The following is a 15,700-nucleotide window of genomic DNA, read 5'->3' as shown; positions in this document are numbered from 1 at the left end:
CTTCCATTCTCAAACTTATCGGTGTATCGATGAACATCTGGTAGGAACGAAACTGCACGTTAGGCCCCATGGTGTTGTAGTTAGCCCTCTGGGGTACGAAATTGTAAGATGTTTTCTTCCATTATCAAACATTATAAAATCATTGACTGTTGTTGATTAAGAAGCACCGAATTCGTTTGGTCCCAATGAGTAATGGGTTGCACTCTGGACTTTGAATCCAGCGATCCGAGTTCAATTCTCGGTGGGCCCTGCAATTTTATTTTCGAGGTATTACTGGTTTCATATTTTCCGGGTGATCTCCTTCCATTCTCAAATTTATCGGAGTATTGATGAACAACTGGTAGGAAGGAAGCTGCACGTTAGGCCCCATGGTGTTGTAGTTAGCCCTCTGAAGTACGAAATCAGCGATCCAAGTTCAAAACTCGTGGGACCAGGAACTTTAATTTTCAGTTAATACAAAAATCTTAATTCTCGGATGATTATCTACAAATCTCAAACATTATCGGGCCACTGACGAACATCTATTACGAACTGCCCTGTTCGTTAGGTCTCATGGTGTAATGGTTAGCACTCTGGACTCTAAATCCAGCGATCCGAGTTCAAATCTCGGTGGGACCTGTAATTTCCCTTTCAAGATATTTCTAGCTTATTAATTGTAGGGTGTTTTCTTTCCATTCTCAAACATTATCGAAACTCCGAGGAGCGTCGAGTAGACCAGCGCAGTTTGTAATGTCCCATGGTGTAATGGTAAGCACTCTGGACTCCGTATCTGGCGATCCTGTTTCATAACTCGCGGGGGGCCTAGTATGTCATGTCTTAACATTACTAGTTTATTAATTGTAAGATGTCTTCTTCCATTGTCAAACATTATAAAAACATTGAGGGTTGTCGATTAAGAAACGCCTTATCCGTCTGGTCCCATGGTGTAATGGTTAGCACTCTGGACGCTGAATCCAGCGATCCGAGTTCAAATCTCGGTGGGACCTGTAATTTTCGTCTCAAGATATTTCTAGCTTATTAATTGTAGGGTGTTTTCTTTCTATTCTCAAACATTATCGAAACTCCGAGGAGCGTCGAGTAGAAACAGCGCAGTTTGTGAAGTCTCACGATGTAACGTTTTTAGCACTCCGGACTCTGAATCCAACGTTCCGAGTTCAAATATCAGTGGGAACTGCAATGTTACTTTCGAGGTATTACTGGTTTTATATTTCTCGGATGTTTTCCTTCCATTCTCAAACATTAGCGGGACACTGAAGAACATCTAGTATGAACCGCGCTGCCGTTGTAGTCCCATGGTGTAATGGTTATCTCTCTGAACTCTGAATAGAGCGATTCGTGTTCAAATTTCTGTGCGACATGTGTTTTTCACTTCTATATATTCTGCTTAACTCCGCCTCAATGGCAGTGTCCTGTGCGTCAGACTCGTTGACGGAGGATACAACTGGGGAAATTGTCCAGTACCTCGTCTAGGCGGGCTCACCTGCAATGCTGAACAGAGGCCGTGTGGGGGGATGGGATTAAGGGTTGGACAGGGAAGTGGGAAGGTATCGGCCGTGGCCTTAAGTTAGGTACCATCCGGCATTTTCATGGAGTAGAATTGGGAATCCACAGAAAACCACTTGCAGGATGGCTTGGGTGGGAATCGCACCCACCTCTACTCAGTTGACCTCCCGAAGCTAAGTGGACCCCTTTCCACCCCTCGTAAAACTTTTTCAAACTTCGTGGCAGATGCGGCAATCGATCCCCGGCCTCCGGGGTGGCAGCTAATCACACTAACCAGTACACCACAAAGGCGGTCATCCAGTTATTACTAGTTTATTAAGTCTAGGACGTTTTCTTTCCCTTCTGAAACATTATCGAAACACCGACGAGCGTCGAGTAGACCAGCGCTGTTTGTAATGTCCCATGGTGTACTGGTTTTAGCACTCTGGATAAGATCTACCACTAGGTAAATGAGGCTATAGGGTTATTATTCTTATTCTTATTATTAATTCTTTCATTCTTTTTTCCTTAATCTGTTTACCCTCCAGGATCGGTTTTTCCATGGGACTCAGCTGTGGCGTGCCAGATGGGAGCGATCCGCATGCGACCCCTGCCACTAGCGACCGCCTAATCTGTAACCGTGCCGGATGCGACCGACGTTGACAAGCAAATTGTCATTTGATAAGCTTTGTCATCACCCAAGATAAGGTAAGCTAAATCAGAGCCAGAAAAAGTTAGAAAAATAGCCAAAAATTCAGAACACTGCTTACGGGGTAGGGAATGAAATTTTCTTTGTTCTATTCAACTACTAAACGGCAAACTATGCACAACATTAATGTACACTGAATTACTTATCGGGAAATACAACCTATACAGCTCGTTAAGGAGAACAATTCGAACGATTGCATGAAAGGCTCACAGATAATAACGAATGAGTACATTTCTTACGAAATCTCGAGGTATTAGGCTACTGGTTTAATATTTCTCGGATGATATCCTTCCATTCTCAACAGTCAAGTTTTAGGGAGGAAGGAGGTCTGAGATTGCTCTTGGTAAACTGGCAGAGTGTAGTAAATAAACAATTAAAATTCGGTACATTGGTGGAATCTTATTAGACGGATGTGGTGACAGGAGTGGAATCGTGGTTGAGAGAAGGGGTGGGTAATACAGAAGTATTTCCAGAAGGGTATACAGTGTATCGTAGAGACCGAGGAGATAAAAAAGGAGGAGGGGTATTTATTCTGGTGAAGGAAACTTATTGTTCGCATGAATGGTTTACTGATGAAAGGGATGAAATATTAGGGATAAAATTAGTTTGTGATAATATGAAGGAGGTAGGAATTATAGGAACATATAGGCCTGGAAGAGAGGAAAGAGATATGGAAATATTTGAGAAAATAATAGATTATACTCATAAAAACAATAATGATACGGTAATAATTGGGGGAGATCTAAACTTGCCTGAAGTTGAATGGAATGGAGCTGCAAGTGAAGCCCATGAACAGAAACTGGCAAATAAGTTAATTTGGGAGGGAGGATTTACACAAGTAGTACAAGAACCAACTCGTCTCAATAACTTGCTAGATGTATTCTTGGTTAAACCATGGGAAATTGTTGATAAAACTGAGGTAATTGAAGGAATAGGTGACCATAAGGCTGTAATAATGGATGTAGGATTCGTACCAAAAATGCTTAATAAGAGGGTCACAAAAGACAAGAAATTATACAGAAAAACTAAAGTTGATGAATTTGGGACTTACCTTAAATCACAATTCAGTTGTTGGATAAGTGAAGGGAATAATGTGGATACACTTTGGGCTAAATTTAAAGGAATAATTTGGGAAGGAGAGAAGAGATTTGTACCTGTTAAGAAGGGTAAAATGACCTCAGACCCTGTTTATTACACAAGGGAAATAAGAAAATTAAAAAGAAAATGTAGAATAGTAAACAGGAAAATCAAAGAAGGTAGGGAGAATAGAGAAACTAGAAAACAACTAATGAGGGAACTGAATAGAGTGAAAAAGGAACCAAAAGAGAATTATATGAATGGCATTCTTCAAGAGGGTAATGACCACAAAGGGAAATGGAAAAAGCTGTATTCATATATTAGGAATCAAAAAGGAAAAGGAATCCAAATTCCTACAATGGTGGGAGAAGGGGGTGAACACTATTTAACAGATACTGAGAAAGCAAACCTCTTTAGTAGGGAATTCCGAGATTCAGTAGAAGATTGTCAGGACTTGGAAACCGTAACAGAAGATGGAGAGGGAGAGACACAGAGGGAAACAAGAAGCTTCTCATTCACAAATGAAGATATTTTCAGAGAAATCCAACTGCTTCAGCAAGGAAAAGCAGCAGGAAGTGATCAAATTACTGGGGAGGTATTAAAGACAATGGGGTGGTATATAGTGCCTTATTTAAAATTTCTCTTTGACTATGTCATAAATAATAGTGTGATACCAAAGGAATGGAAGGAATCTATAATAATACCTATTTATAAAGGAAAGGGTGATAAAAGGAAACCAGAGAACTACAGACCAATCAGCCTGACCAGTATAGTTTGTAAAATACTGGAGAGTTTAATAGCAAAGTACATCAGAGGGATATGTGATGATAAAAATTGGTTCATGAGGAGCCAGTATGGATTTAGAAAGAAATTTTCTTGCGAGGCACAACTGGTGGGATTTCAGCAGGACATATCAGATCAGTTAGATTCAGGAGGCCAGTTAGATTGCATAGCCATAGATCTTTCCAAAGCCTTTGATAGAGTGGAACATGGAATATTATTAAAGAAATTGGAGGGAATAGGATTGGACGTAAGGGTTATACGTTGGATAAGAACATTTCTAAATTCAAGGGTTCAGAAATTCAAAGTAGGAAATAATATATCACAGGAAGAGAAAGTCTGGAAGGGAATTGCACAGGGTAGTATAATCGGTCCGTTACTTTTCTTAATATACGCAAATGACTTAGGGAACAATATAACATCGAAAATAAGATTATATGCAGATGACATAATTGTTTATAGGGAAATAAATCATATTGAGGATTGTTCAGAATTACAAAAGGACCTTGACAGTATCCAGGAATGGGTTGAAGAAAATAATATGAAGATTAATGGAGCCAAATCAACTGTTACAACTTTTACAAACAGGAGCTTTAAAACTGAATTTGAATATACTTTGGATGAGGTAGTTATCCCAAAAGATGGCAAGTGCAAATACTTAGGTGTGAGATTTGAAAGTAATTTGCACTGGAAGGGTCATGTAGATGACGTTGTTGGGAAAGCATACAGATCGCTACATGTCATATTGAGGCTACTTAAAGGATGCAACAAAGAATTAAAAGAAAAATGTTACTTAAGTATGGTTCGTCCATTATTGGAATATGCAAACAGTGTTTGGGATCCTCACCAAGAATACCTAATAAAATAAAAATAAAAAAATTATCAGAACACAGACCAGCGTCTAGTAGGACCAGCGTAATTAGTAAGGTCACATGTTGTAATGGTTAGCACGCTTTACTCCGAAAGCAGCGATCCTTTTTCAAATCACCGTGGGACCTAAAATTGCCATTTAAATATATTACTAGTTTATTAATTGTAGGATGTTTTCTTTGCGTTGTGAAACATTATCGAAGCACTTCGAGTGTCGACTAGGAACTGCCGTAATCATCAGGTCCCGTGGTGTACTGGTTAGCACTCTGGACTCCGAATCTGGCGATCCGATTTCAAACCTCGCGGGGGGCCTAGTATGTCATGAAAAACATTACAATTTTATTAATTGTAAGATGTTTTCTTCCATTGTCAAACATCATAAAAACATTGACGATTGTCGATTAAGAAACGCGTTATCCGTCTGGTCTCATGGTGTAATGGTTAGCACTCTGGACTTTGAATCCAGCGATCCGAGTTCAAATCTCGGTGGGACCTGCAATTTTACTTTCAAGGTATTACTGGTTTCATATTTCTTCTTTTTCTTCTTCATCATCATCTGTTTACCCTCCAGGTTCGGTTTTTCCCTTGGACTTAGCGAGGGATCCCACCTCTACCGCCTCAAGGGCAGTGTCCTGGAGCTTCAGACACTTGGTCGGGGGATACAACTGAGGAGTATGACTAGTATCTCGCCCAGGCGGCCTCACCTCCTATGCTGAACAGGGGCCTTCTGGAGGGATGGGAAGATTGGAAGGGATAGGCAAGGAAGAGGGAAGGAAGCGGCCGTGGCCGTAAGTGAGGTACCATCCCGGCATTCGCCTGGAGGAGAAGTGGGAAACCACGGAAAACCACTTCCAGGATGGCTGAGGTGGGAATCGAACCCACCTCTACTCAGTTGACCTCCCGAGGCTGAGTGGACCCCGTTCCAGCCCCCGTACCACTTTTCAAATTTCGTGGCAGAGCCGGGAATCGAACCCGGGCCTCCGGGGGTGGCAGCTAATCACGCTAACCACTACACCACGGAGGCGGACGTCAAGACATTACTAGTTTAATAATTATAAGAGGTTTTCTTCCATTGTCATACATTATAAAAACATTGAGGTTTGTCGATTAAGAAAACGCCGTGTCCGTCTGGTCCCATGGTGTAATGGTTTGCACTCTGGGCTTTGAATCCAGCGATCCGAGTTCAAATCTCGGTGGAACCTGCAATTTTATTTTCGAGGTATTACTGGTTTCATATTTCGCGGATGATTTCCTTCCATTCTCCATCTTATCGGTGTATTGATGAACATCTGGTAGGAACGAAGCTGCACGTTAGGCCCCATGGTGTTGTAGTTAGCCCTCTGGAGTACGAAATTGTAAGATGTTTTCTTCCATTGTCAAACATTATGAAAACATTGACTGATGTCGATTAAGAAACAGCTAGTTCGTTTGGTCCCATGGTGTAATGGTTAGCACTCTGGACTTTGAATCCAGCGATCCGAGTTCAAATCTCTGTGGGACCTGCAATTTTATTTTCGAGGTATTACTGGTTTCATATTTCGCGGATGATTTCCTTCCATTCTCAAACTTACCGGAGTATTGATGAACAACTGGTAGGAACGAAGCTTCCATTCTCAAACTTACCGGAGTATTGATGAACAACTGGTAGGAACGAAGCTGCACGTTAGGCCCTATGGTGTTGTAGTTAGGCCTCTGGAGTAAGAAATCAGGGAACCTAGTTCATAACTCAGTGGGACCAGGAACTTTAATTTTCCTTTAATACAAAAATCTTAATTCTTGGATGATTATCTACAAATCTCGAACATTATCGGGCCACTGACGAACATCTATTACGAGCTGCGGTGTTAATGAGGTCTCATGGTGTAATGGTTAGCACTCTGGACTCTGAATCCAGCGAACGGAGTTCAAATCTCGCTGGGACCTGTAATTTTCATTTCAAGATATTTCTAGCTTATCAATTGTAGGGTGTTTTCTTTCCATTCTCAAATATTATCGAAACTCCGAGGAGCGTCGTGTAGACCAGCGCTGTTTGTAATGTCCCATGGTGTAATGGTAAGCACTCTGGACTCCGAATCTGGCGATCCGATTTCATAACTCGCGGGGGGCCTAGTATGTCATGTCAAAACATTACTAGTTTATTAATTGTAAGATGTCTTCTTGCATTGTCAAACATTATAAAAACATTGAGGGTTGTCGATTAAGAAACGCCTTATCCGTCTGGTCCCATGGTGTAATGGTTAGCACTCTGGGCTTTGAATCCAGCGATCCGAGTTCAAATCTCGGTGGGAACTGCAATTATAATTTCGAGGAAGTACTGTTTTCATATTTCCCGGATGAATTCCTTCCATTCTCAAACTTATCGGTGTATTGGTGAACATCTGGTAGGAACGAAGCTGCACGTTTAGGCCCCATGGTGTTGTAGTTAGCCTTCTGGGGTACGAAATTGTAAGATGTTTTCTTCCATTATTAAACATTATAAAATCAATGACTGTTGTTGATTAAGAAGCACCGAATTCGTCTGGTCCCAATGAGTAATGGTTTGCACTCTGGACTTTGAATCCAGCCATCCGAGTTCAATTCTCGGTGGGTCCTGCAATTTTATTTTCGAGGTATTACTGGTTTCATATTTTCCGGATGATTTCCTTCCATTCTCAAATTTATCGAAGTATTGATGAACAACTGGTAGGAACGAAGCTGCACGTTAGGCCCCATGGTGTTGTAGTTAGCCCTCTGAGGTACGAAATCAGCGATCCAAGTTCAAAACTCGTGGGACCAGGAACTTTAATTTCCAGTTAATACAAAAATCTTAATTCTCGGATGATTATCTACAAATCTCAAACATTATCGGGCCACTGACGAACATCTATTACGAACTTCGTTGTTCGTTAGGTCTCATGGTGTAATGGTTAGCACTCTGGACTCTGAATCCAGCGATCCGAGTTCAAATCTCGGTGGGACCTGTAATTTTCATCTCAAGATATTTCTGGCTTATTAATTGTAGGGTGTTTTCTTTCCATTCTCAAACATTATCGAAACTGCGAGGAGCGTCGAGTAGAAACAGCGCAGTTTGTAAAGTCTCACGATGTAACGTTTTTAGCACTCCGGACTCTGAATCCAACGTTCCGAGTTCAAATATCGGTGGGACCTGCAATGTTAATTTCGAGTTATTACTGGTTTTATATTTCTCGGATGTTTTCCTTCCATTCTCAAACATTAGCGGGACACTGAAGAACATCTAGTATGAACCGCGCTGCCGTTGAAGTCCCATGGTGTAATGGTTATCTCTCTGAACTCTGAATAGAGCGATTCGTGTTCAAATTTCTGTGTGACATGTGTTTTTCACTTCTATATATTCTGCTTAATTCCGCCTCAATGGCAGTGTCCTGTGCGTCAGACTCGTTGACGGAGGATACAACTGGGGAAGTTGTCCAGTACCTCGTCTACTCGGGCTCACCTGCAATGCTGAACAGAAGCCGTGTGGGGGGATGGGATTAAGGGTTGGACAGGGAAGTGGGAAGGAATCGGCCGTGGCCTTAAGTTAGGTACCATCCGGTATTTTCATGGAGGAGAATTGGGAATCCACAGAAAACCACTTCCAGGATGGCTTGGGTGGGAATCGCACCCACCTCTAGTCAGTTGACCTCCCGAAGCTAAGTGGACCCCTTTCCACCCCTCGTAAAACTTTTTCAAACTTCGTGGCAGATGCAGCATTCGATACCCGGCCTCCGGGGTGGCAGCTAATCACACTAACCAGTACACCACAAAGGCGGTCATCCAGTTATTACTAGTCTATTAAGTCTAGGACGTTTTCTTTCCCTCCTCAAAAATTTTCGAAACACCGACGAGCGTCGAGAAGACCAGCGCTGTTTGTAATGTCCCATGGTGTAAGGGTTTTAGCACTCTGGAGAAGATCTGCTACTCGCTAAATGAGGCTATAGGGTTATTATTCTTATTCTTATTATTAATTCCTTCATTCTTTTTTCCTTAATCTGTTTACCCTCCAGGGTCGGTTTTTTCCTCGGACTCAGCGGTGGCGTGCCGATGGGAGCGTGCCGCATGCGACCCGTGCACTAGCGACCGCCTAATCTGTAACCGTGCCGGATGCGACCGGCGTTGACAAGCGAATTGTCATTTGATAAGCTTTGTCATCACCCAAGATAATGTAAGCTAAATCAGAGCCTGAAAAAGTTTAAAAAATGAGCAAAAAATCAGAACACTGCTTACGGGGTAGGGAATGAAATTGTCTTTGTTCTGTTCAACTAATAAACCACAAACTGCGCACAACATTAATGTACACTGAATTACTTATCGGGAAATACAACCTATACAGCTCGTTACGGAGGACAATTCGAACGATTGCGTGAATGGCTCCCAAATAATAACGAATGAGTACATTTCTTACGAAATCTCGAGGTATTAGGCTACTGGTTTAATACTTCTCGGATGATTTCCTTCCATTCTCAAAAATTATCGGGACAGAGACCAGCGTCTAGTAGGACCAGCGTAATTCGTAAGGTCCCATGTTGTAATGGTTAGCACTCTTTACTCCGAATACAGCGATCATTTTTCAAATCTCTGTGGGACCTAAAATTGCCATTTCAATATATTACTAGTTTATTAATTGTAGGATGTTTTCTTTGCATTGTCAAACATTATCGAAGCACTTTCGAGTGTCGACTAGGAACTGCCGTAATCGTCAGGTCCCGTGGTGTACTGGTTAGCTATCTGGACTTTGAATCCAGCGATCCGAGTTGAAACATCGGTGGGACCTGCGATTGTTATTTCAAGATATTAATATTTCATTAAATCTTGGATGTTTCTTTTCCATTCTCATACATTATCGAATCACTGAGGAGCGTCCAGTAGGACCAGCGCAGTCCGTAAAATCGCCTGGTGTAATGGTAAGCACTCTGGACTCCGAATCTGGCGATCCGATGTCAAAACTCGCGAGGGGCCTAGTATGTCATGTCAAAACATTAGTAGGTTATTAATTGTAAGATGTTTTCTTCCATTGTCAAACATTATAAAAATATTGACTGTTGTCGATTAAGAAACACCTAATTCGTCTGGTCCCATCGTGTAATGGTTAGCACTGTGGACTTTTAATTCAGCGATCCGAGTTCAAATCTCGGTGGGACCTGGAATTTTATTTTCGAGGTATTACTGGTTTCATATTTCCCGGATGATTTTCTTCCATTCTCAAACTTATCGGAGTATTGATGAAGAACTGGTTTGAACGAAGCTGCACGTTAGGCCCCATTGTGATGTAGTTAGCCCTCTGGATTACGAAATCAGCGATCCAAGTTCAAAACTCGGTGGGACCTGGAACTTTAATTTCCCGTTAATACAAAAATCTTAATTCTCGGATGATTATCTAAAAATCTCAAACATTATCGGGACACTGACGAACGTCTATTACGAAACCAGCTGTTCATGATGTCTCATGGGGTAATGGTTAGCACTCTGGACTCTGCATCCAGCGATCTGAGTTCAAATTTCGGTGGGACCTGTAATTTACATATCAAGATATTTCTAGCTTATTAATTGTAGGGTGTTTTCTTTCCATTCTCAAAAATTATCGAATCTCAGAGGCGCGTCGAGTAGAAACTGTGCAGTTTGTAAAATCCCACGATTTAATGCTTTTAGCACTCCGGACTCTGAATCCAACGTTCCGATTTCAAATATCGGTGGGACCTGCAATGTTTATTTCGATGTATTACAGGTTTTGTATTTCTCGGATGTTTTCCTTCCATTCTCAAACATTAGCGGGACACTGAAGAACATCTAGTATGAACCGCGGTGCCGTTGAGGTCCCATGGTGTAATGGTTACCTCTCTGAAATCTGAACAGAGTGATTCGTGTTCAAATTTCTGTGCGACCTGTAATTTTCATTTCTATATATTCTGCTTAACTCCGCCTCAATGGCAGTGTCCTGGAGCGTCAGACTCGTTGTCGGAGGAGAAAACTGGGGAGGATGTCCAGTACCTCGTCCAGGGGGCCTGACCTGCTATGCTGAACAGGGGCCGTGTGGGGGGATGGGATGTAGGGATGGAGAGGGAAGTGGGTAGGAAACGGCCGTGGCCTTAAGATAGGTACCATCTGCATTTGCATGGAGGAGAATTGGGAATCCACGGAAAACCACTTCCAGGATGGCTTGGGTGGGAATCGCACCCACCTCTACTCAGTTGACCTCCCGAGGCTAAGTGGACCCCGTTCCACCCCCCGTAAATCTTTTTCAAACTTCGTGGCAGATGCGGCAATCGATCCCTGGCCTCCGGGGTGGCAGCTAATCACACTAACCGGTACACCACAAAGGCGGTCATCCAGTTATTACTAGTTTATTAAGTCTAGGACGTTTTCTTTTCCTTCTCAAACATTATCGAAACACCGACGAGCGTCGAGTTGACCAGCGCTGTTTGTAATGTCCCATGGTGTAAGGATTTTAGCACTCTGGAGAAGATCTGCCACTCGCTAAATGAGGCTATAGGGTTATTATTCTTATTCTTATTATTAATTCTTTCATTCTTTTTTCCTTAATCTGTTTACCCTTCAGGATCGGTTTTTCCATCGGACTCAGCGGAGGCGTGCCAGATGGGAGCGTGCCGCATGCGACCCGTGCCACTAGCGACCGCATAATCTGTAACCGTGCCGGATGCGACCGGCGTTGACTAGCAAATTGTCATTTGATAAGCTTTGTCACCACCCGAGATAAGGTAAGCTAAATCAGAGCCAGAAAAAGTTAGAAAAATGGCCAAGAATTCAGAACACTGCTTACGGGGTCATCATCATCATCATCTGTTTACCGTCCAGGTTCGGCTCCTCCCTCGGACTCAGCGAGGGATCCCACCTCTACCGCCTCAAGGGTAGTGTCCTCGAGTTTCTGACACTTGATCGGGGATACAACTGGGGGGAATGATCAGTACCTCGCCCAGGCGGCCTCACCTGCAATCCTGAACAGGGGCCTTATGGAGGGATGGGATGATGGAAGGGATGGACAAGGAAGAGGGAAGGAAGCGGCCGTGGCCTTATGTTAGGTACCATCCCAACATTCGCCTATAGGAGAAGTTGGAAACCACAGAAAACCACTTCCAGGATGGCTGAGGTGGGAATCGAACCCACCTCTACTCAGTTGACCTCCCGAGGCTGAGTGGACCCCGTTCCAGTCCTCGTACCACTTTTCAAATTTCGTGGCAGAGCCGGGAATCGAACCCGGGCCTCCGGGGGTGGCAGCTTATCACACTAACAACTACACCACAGAGGCGGAGAAGATATTAATATTTCATTATATCTTGGATGTTTCTTCTCCATTCTCATACATTATCGAAACCCTGAGGAGCGTCCAGTAGAACCTGCGCAGTCCGTAAAATCCCCTGGTGTAATGGTAAGCACTCTGGTCTCCGAATCTGGAGATCCGATTTCAAAACTCGCAGGGGGCCTAGTATGTCATGTCAGGACATCACCAGTTTATCTGTCTGGTGCCATGGTGTAATAGTTAGCACTCTGGTCTTTGAATCCAGCGATCAGAGTTCAAATCTCGGTGGAACTTGCAATTTTATTTTCGAGTTATTACTGGTTTCATATTTCCCGGATGATTTCCTTCCATTCTCAAATTTATCGTAGTATTGATGAACAGTCCGCCTCTGTGGTGTAGTGGTTAGAGTGATTAGCTGCCACACCCGGAGGTCCGGGTTCGATTCCCGGCTCTGCCACGAAATTTGAAAAGTGGTACGAGGGCTGGAACGGGGTCCACTCAGCCTCGGGAGGTCAACTGAGTAGAGGTGGGTTCGATTCCCACCTCAGCCATCCTAGAAGTGGTTTTCCGTGGTTTCCCACTTCACCTCCAGGCGAATGCCGGGATGGTACCTAACTTAAGGCCACGGCCGATTCCTTCCCTCATCCTTGCCTAGCCCTTCCAATCTTCCCATCCCCCTACAAGGCCCCTGTTCACCATAGCAGGTGAGGCCGCCTGGGCGAGGTACTGGTCATACTCCCCAGTTGTATCCCCGACCAAGAGTCTGAAGCTCCAGGACACTGCCCTTGAGGCGGTAGAGGTGGGATCCCTCGCTAAGTCCGAGGGAAAAGCCGAACCTGGAGGGTAAACAGATGATGATGATGATGATTGATGAACAACTGGTAGGAACGAAGCTGCACGTTAGGCCCCATGGTGTTGTAGTTAGCCCGCTGGAGTACGAAATCAGCGATCCATGTACAAACCTCGGTGAGACCTGGAACTTTAATTTCCCGTTAATACAAAAATCTTAATTATCGGATGATTATCTACAAATCTCAAACATTATCGGGCCACTGACGAACATCTATTACGAACTGCGCTGATCGTTAGGTCTCATGGTGTAATGGTTAGCTCTCTGGACTCTGAATCCAGCGATCCGAGTTCAAATCTCGGTGGGGCCTGTAATTTTCGTTTCAAGAAATTTCTAGCTTATTAATTGTAGGGTGTTTTCTTTCCATTCTCAGACATTATAAAAACTCCGACGAGCGTCGAGTAGAAACAGCGCAGTTTGTAAAGTCCCACGGTTTAATGTTTTTAGCACTCCGGACTCTGAATCCAACGTTCCGATTTTAAATATCGGTGGGACCTGCAATGTTAATTTCGAGGTATTACTGGTTTTATATTTCTCGGATGTTTTCCTTCCATTCTCAAACATTAAAGGGACACTGAAGAACATCTAGTATGAACCGCGCTGCCGTTGAGGTCCCATGGTGTAATGGTAATCTCTCTGAACTCTGAATAGAGCGATTCGTGTTCAAATTTCTGTGCGACCTGTAATATTAATTTCTAAATATTCTTCTTTTTCTGCATATTCTACTTAACTCCGCCTCAATGGCGATGTCCTGGAGCGTCAGACTCGTTGTCGGAGGATACAACCGTGGAGGTTGTCCAGTACCTCGTCCAGGCTGCCTCACCTGGTATGTTGAACAGAGGCCGTGTGGGGGGATGGGTTGGAGGGATGGACAGGGAAGTGGGAAGGAATCGGCCGTGGCCTTAAATTAGGTACCATCCGGCCTTTGCATGGAGGAGAATTGTGAATCCACGGAAAACCACTTCCAGAATGGCTTGGGTGGGAATCGCACCCACCTCTACTCAGTTGACCTCCCGAGGCTAAGTGGACCCCGTTCCACCCCTCGTAAAACTTTTTCAAACATCCACTAACCAGTACACCACAAAGGCGATCATCCAGTTATTACTAGTTTATTAAGTCTAGGACTCTTTCTTTCCCTTCTCAAACATTATCGAAACACCGACGAGCGTCGAGTAGACCAGTCTGTTTGTAATGTACCATGGTGTAATGGTTTTAGCACTCTGGATAAGATCTGCCACTCGCTAAATGAGGCTATAGGGTTATTATTCTTCTTACGGTGTTATCCGTGGAAGTTAGAGGTGAAAGAAGGTGCGCGCTGGAATGGGTCTAACTACAAGTCCGAAAGATGAATTAAAAATTTAAATAAAGGTTATATTTTCAATAGACAACAAGAGTTAACCAAAGTTTACATAGAATTTGAAAACTGAACAAGTCAACATCAAGCCAAAATCAGGTAAAAAGAAATCACAAGATTTAGGGGGTTATTAAAAGATCTGGGCTTCGAGCCACAAGTATAATTTCTGAGCTCTCAGCTCACAATCACAAAATGCCAATGGGCAGAAAACCCTTAATTACATGGAGCATTAGCTCCCGACTTTACATCTCAAGCCCCTCTAAGGCACTTTTACCACAACACCATAAAGAGCTGACCCGCTCTCGATCTTTCAAGCCTATAAAGGCAATAACAGACTTTTACACTAACTGCCATCAAGGCATAATAAAGAAAGAGGTGTATCTCGTACCCAATCTACTGGGCCTTAGTGTGCAAAAACTAGGTTAATTTAAATGGCCCAAAACAAAAAGGATGGAGGCGTGAATTTGCACTCCTAAATCTACATTTTAAAACCTAATTGGCTCTAGGCCGATACACAGGGGCTAATCCCAAGCTAGGGAGGTGACCCGTATGAGAAAAATTTAATACATTAAGGAAGATAATAATAATGTTATTTGCTTTACGTCCCACTAACTACTTTTTAAGGTCTTCGGAGACGCCGAGGTGCTGGAATTTAGTCCCGCAGGAGTTCTTTTACGTGCCAGTAAATCTACCGACACGGGGCTGTCGTATTTGAGCACCTTCAAATACCACCGGACTGAGCCAGGATCGAACCTGCCAAGTTGTGGTTAGAAGGCCAGCGCCTTAACCGTCTGAGCCACTCAGCCCGGCTCATTAAGGAAGAGAAGAGACGGTTACGAAAACGTAGTCACCTCAGTTTCATATGAAGGGGAGTTCGAGAGGGTAAAGCACTCTCTGTCCCCGAATTAAAGTTCAAGAAAACTGAAGTTTACCAGGAAAAGGGATTACATGTTTAATAGTTTACATATTAAAGGTTTTGAACCCTCCCCGAGAGTTAAACTGCTGAGCTAGCAAGAAATAAAGATGTTAAAAGGCCATTACCTTGTTGAAGAACTGCTGTCCGAAGAAAGAGGCGCTTCCCGCCCCCTGCTACATATTCACACACTACGCTAGATGTTACTGAAATGGCGCGGAGACAAGAAAATCAGCAGTTTTTATACCCTCGTGGAAAATTCGAGACCTTTCAGGAATGAGTAGACACACCCCCTCAATTTTATTGGTTCACTAATAATTACACATGGAAATTCGAAGAAGAAAGCAATGACTGGAGGAAAATTAATTACAGAAATTACGGATTGGCTAAATTCAAAACAGGCGGAAAGAAAG

General features: G+C 43.3%; 7 non-coding genes across 7 annotated transcripts; all 7 read left to right on the top strand.

Annotated features, from left to right (window-relative positions):
* Positions 1-914: 914 nt before the first annotated feature.
* On the top strand, positions 915-986 carry TRNAQ-CUG (transfer RNA glutamine (anticodon CUG)). Its single transcript has one exon. It is a non-coding gene; the product is annotated as a tRNA-Gln (tRNA).
* A 4,355-nt stretch (positions 987-5,341) lies between these two features.
* Positions 5,342-5,413, top strand: TRNAQ-UUG (transfer RNA glutamine (anticodon UUG)). The gene has a single exon. It is a non-coding gene; the product is annotated as a tRNA-Gln (tRNA).
* Positions 5,414-6,048: 635 nt separating this feature from the next.
* Positions 6,049-6,120, top strand: TRNAQ-UUG (transfer RNA glutamine (anticodon UUG)). The gene has a single exon. It is a non-coding gene; the product is annotated as a tRNA-Gln (tRNA).
* Positions 6,121-6,348: 228 nt separating this feature from the next.
* Positions 6,349-6,420, top strand: TRNAQ-UUG (transfer RNA glutamine (anticodon UUG)). The gene has a single exon. It is a non-coding gene; the product is annotated as a tRNA-Gln (tRNA).
* A 717-nt stretch (positions 6,421-7,137) lies between these two features.
* TRNAQ-UUG (transfer RNA glutamine (anticodon UUG)) lies at positions 7,138-7,209 on the top strand. Its single transcript has one exon. It is a non-coding gene; the product is annotated as a tRNA-Gln (tRNA).
* A 597-nt stretch (positions 7,210-7,806) lies between these two features.
* Positions 7,807-7,878, top strand: TRNAQ-CUG (transfer RNA glutamine (anticodon CUG)). Its single transcript has one exon. It is a non-coding gene; the product is annotated as a tRNA-Gln (tRNA).
* A 5,380-nt stretch (positions 7,879-13,258) lies between these two features.
* On the top strand, positions 13,259-13,330 carry TRNAQ-CUG (transfer RNA glutamine (anticodon CUG)). Its single transcript has one exon. It is a non-coding gene; the product is annotated as a tRNA-Gln (tRNA).
* The last annotated feature ends 2,370 nt before the right edge of the window (positions 13,331-15,700 follow it).

The sequence above is a fragment of the Anabrus simplex genome, chromosome 2, assembly GCF_040414725.1.
Source record: "Anabrus simplex isolate iqAnaSimp1 chromosome 2, ASM4041472v1, whole genome shotgun sequence".
NCBI classification, from domain to species: Eukaryota; Metazoa; Arthropoda; class Insecta; order Orthoptera; family Tettigoniidae; genus Anabrus; species Anabrus simplex.
This window is presented reverse-complemented; position numbering and strand designations above follow the sequence as displayed.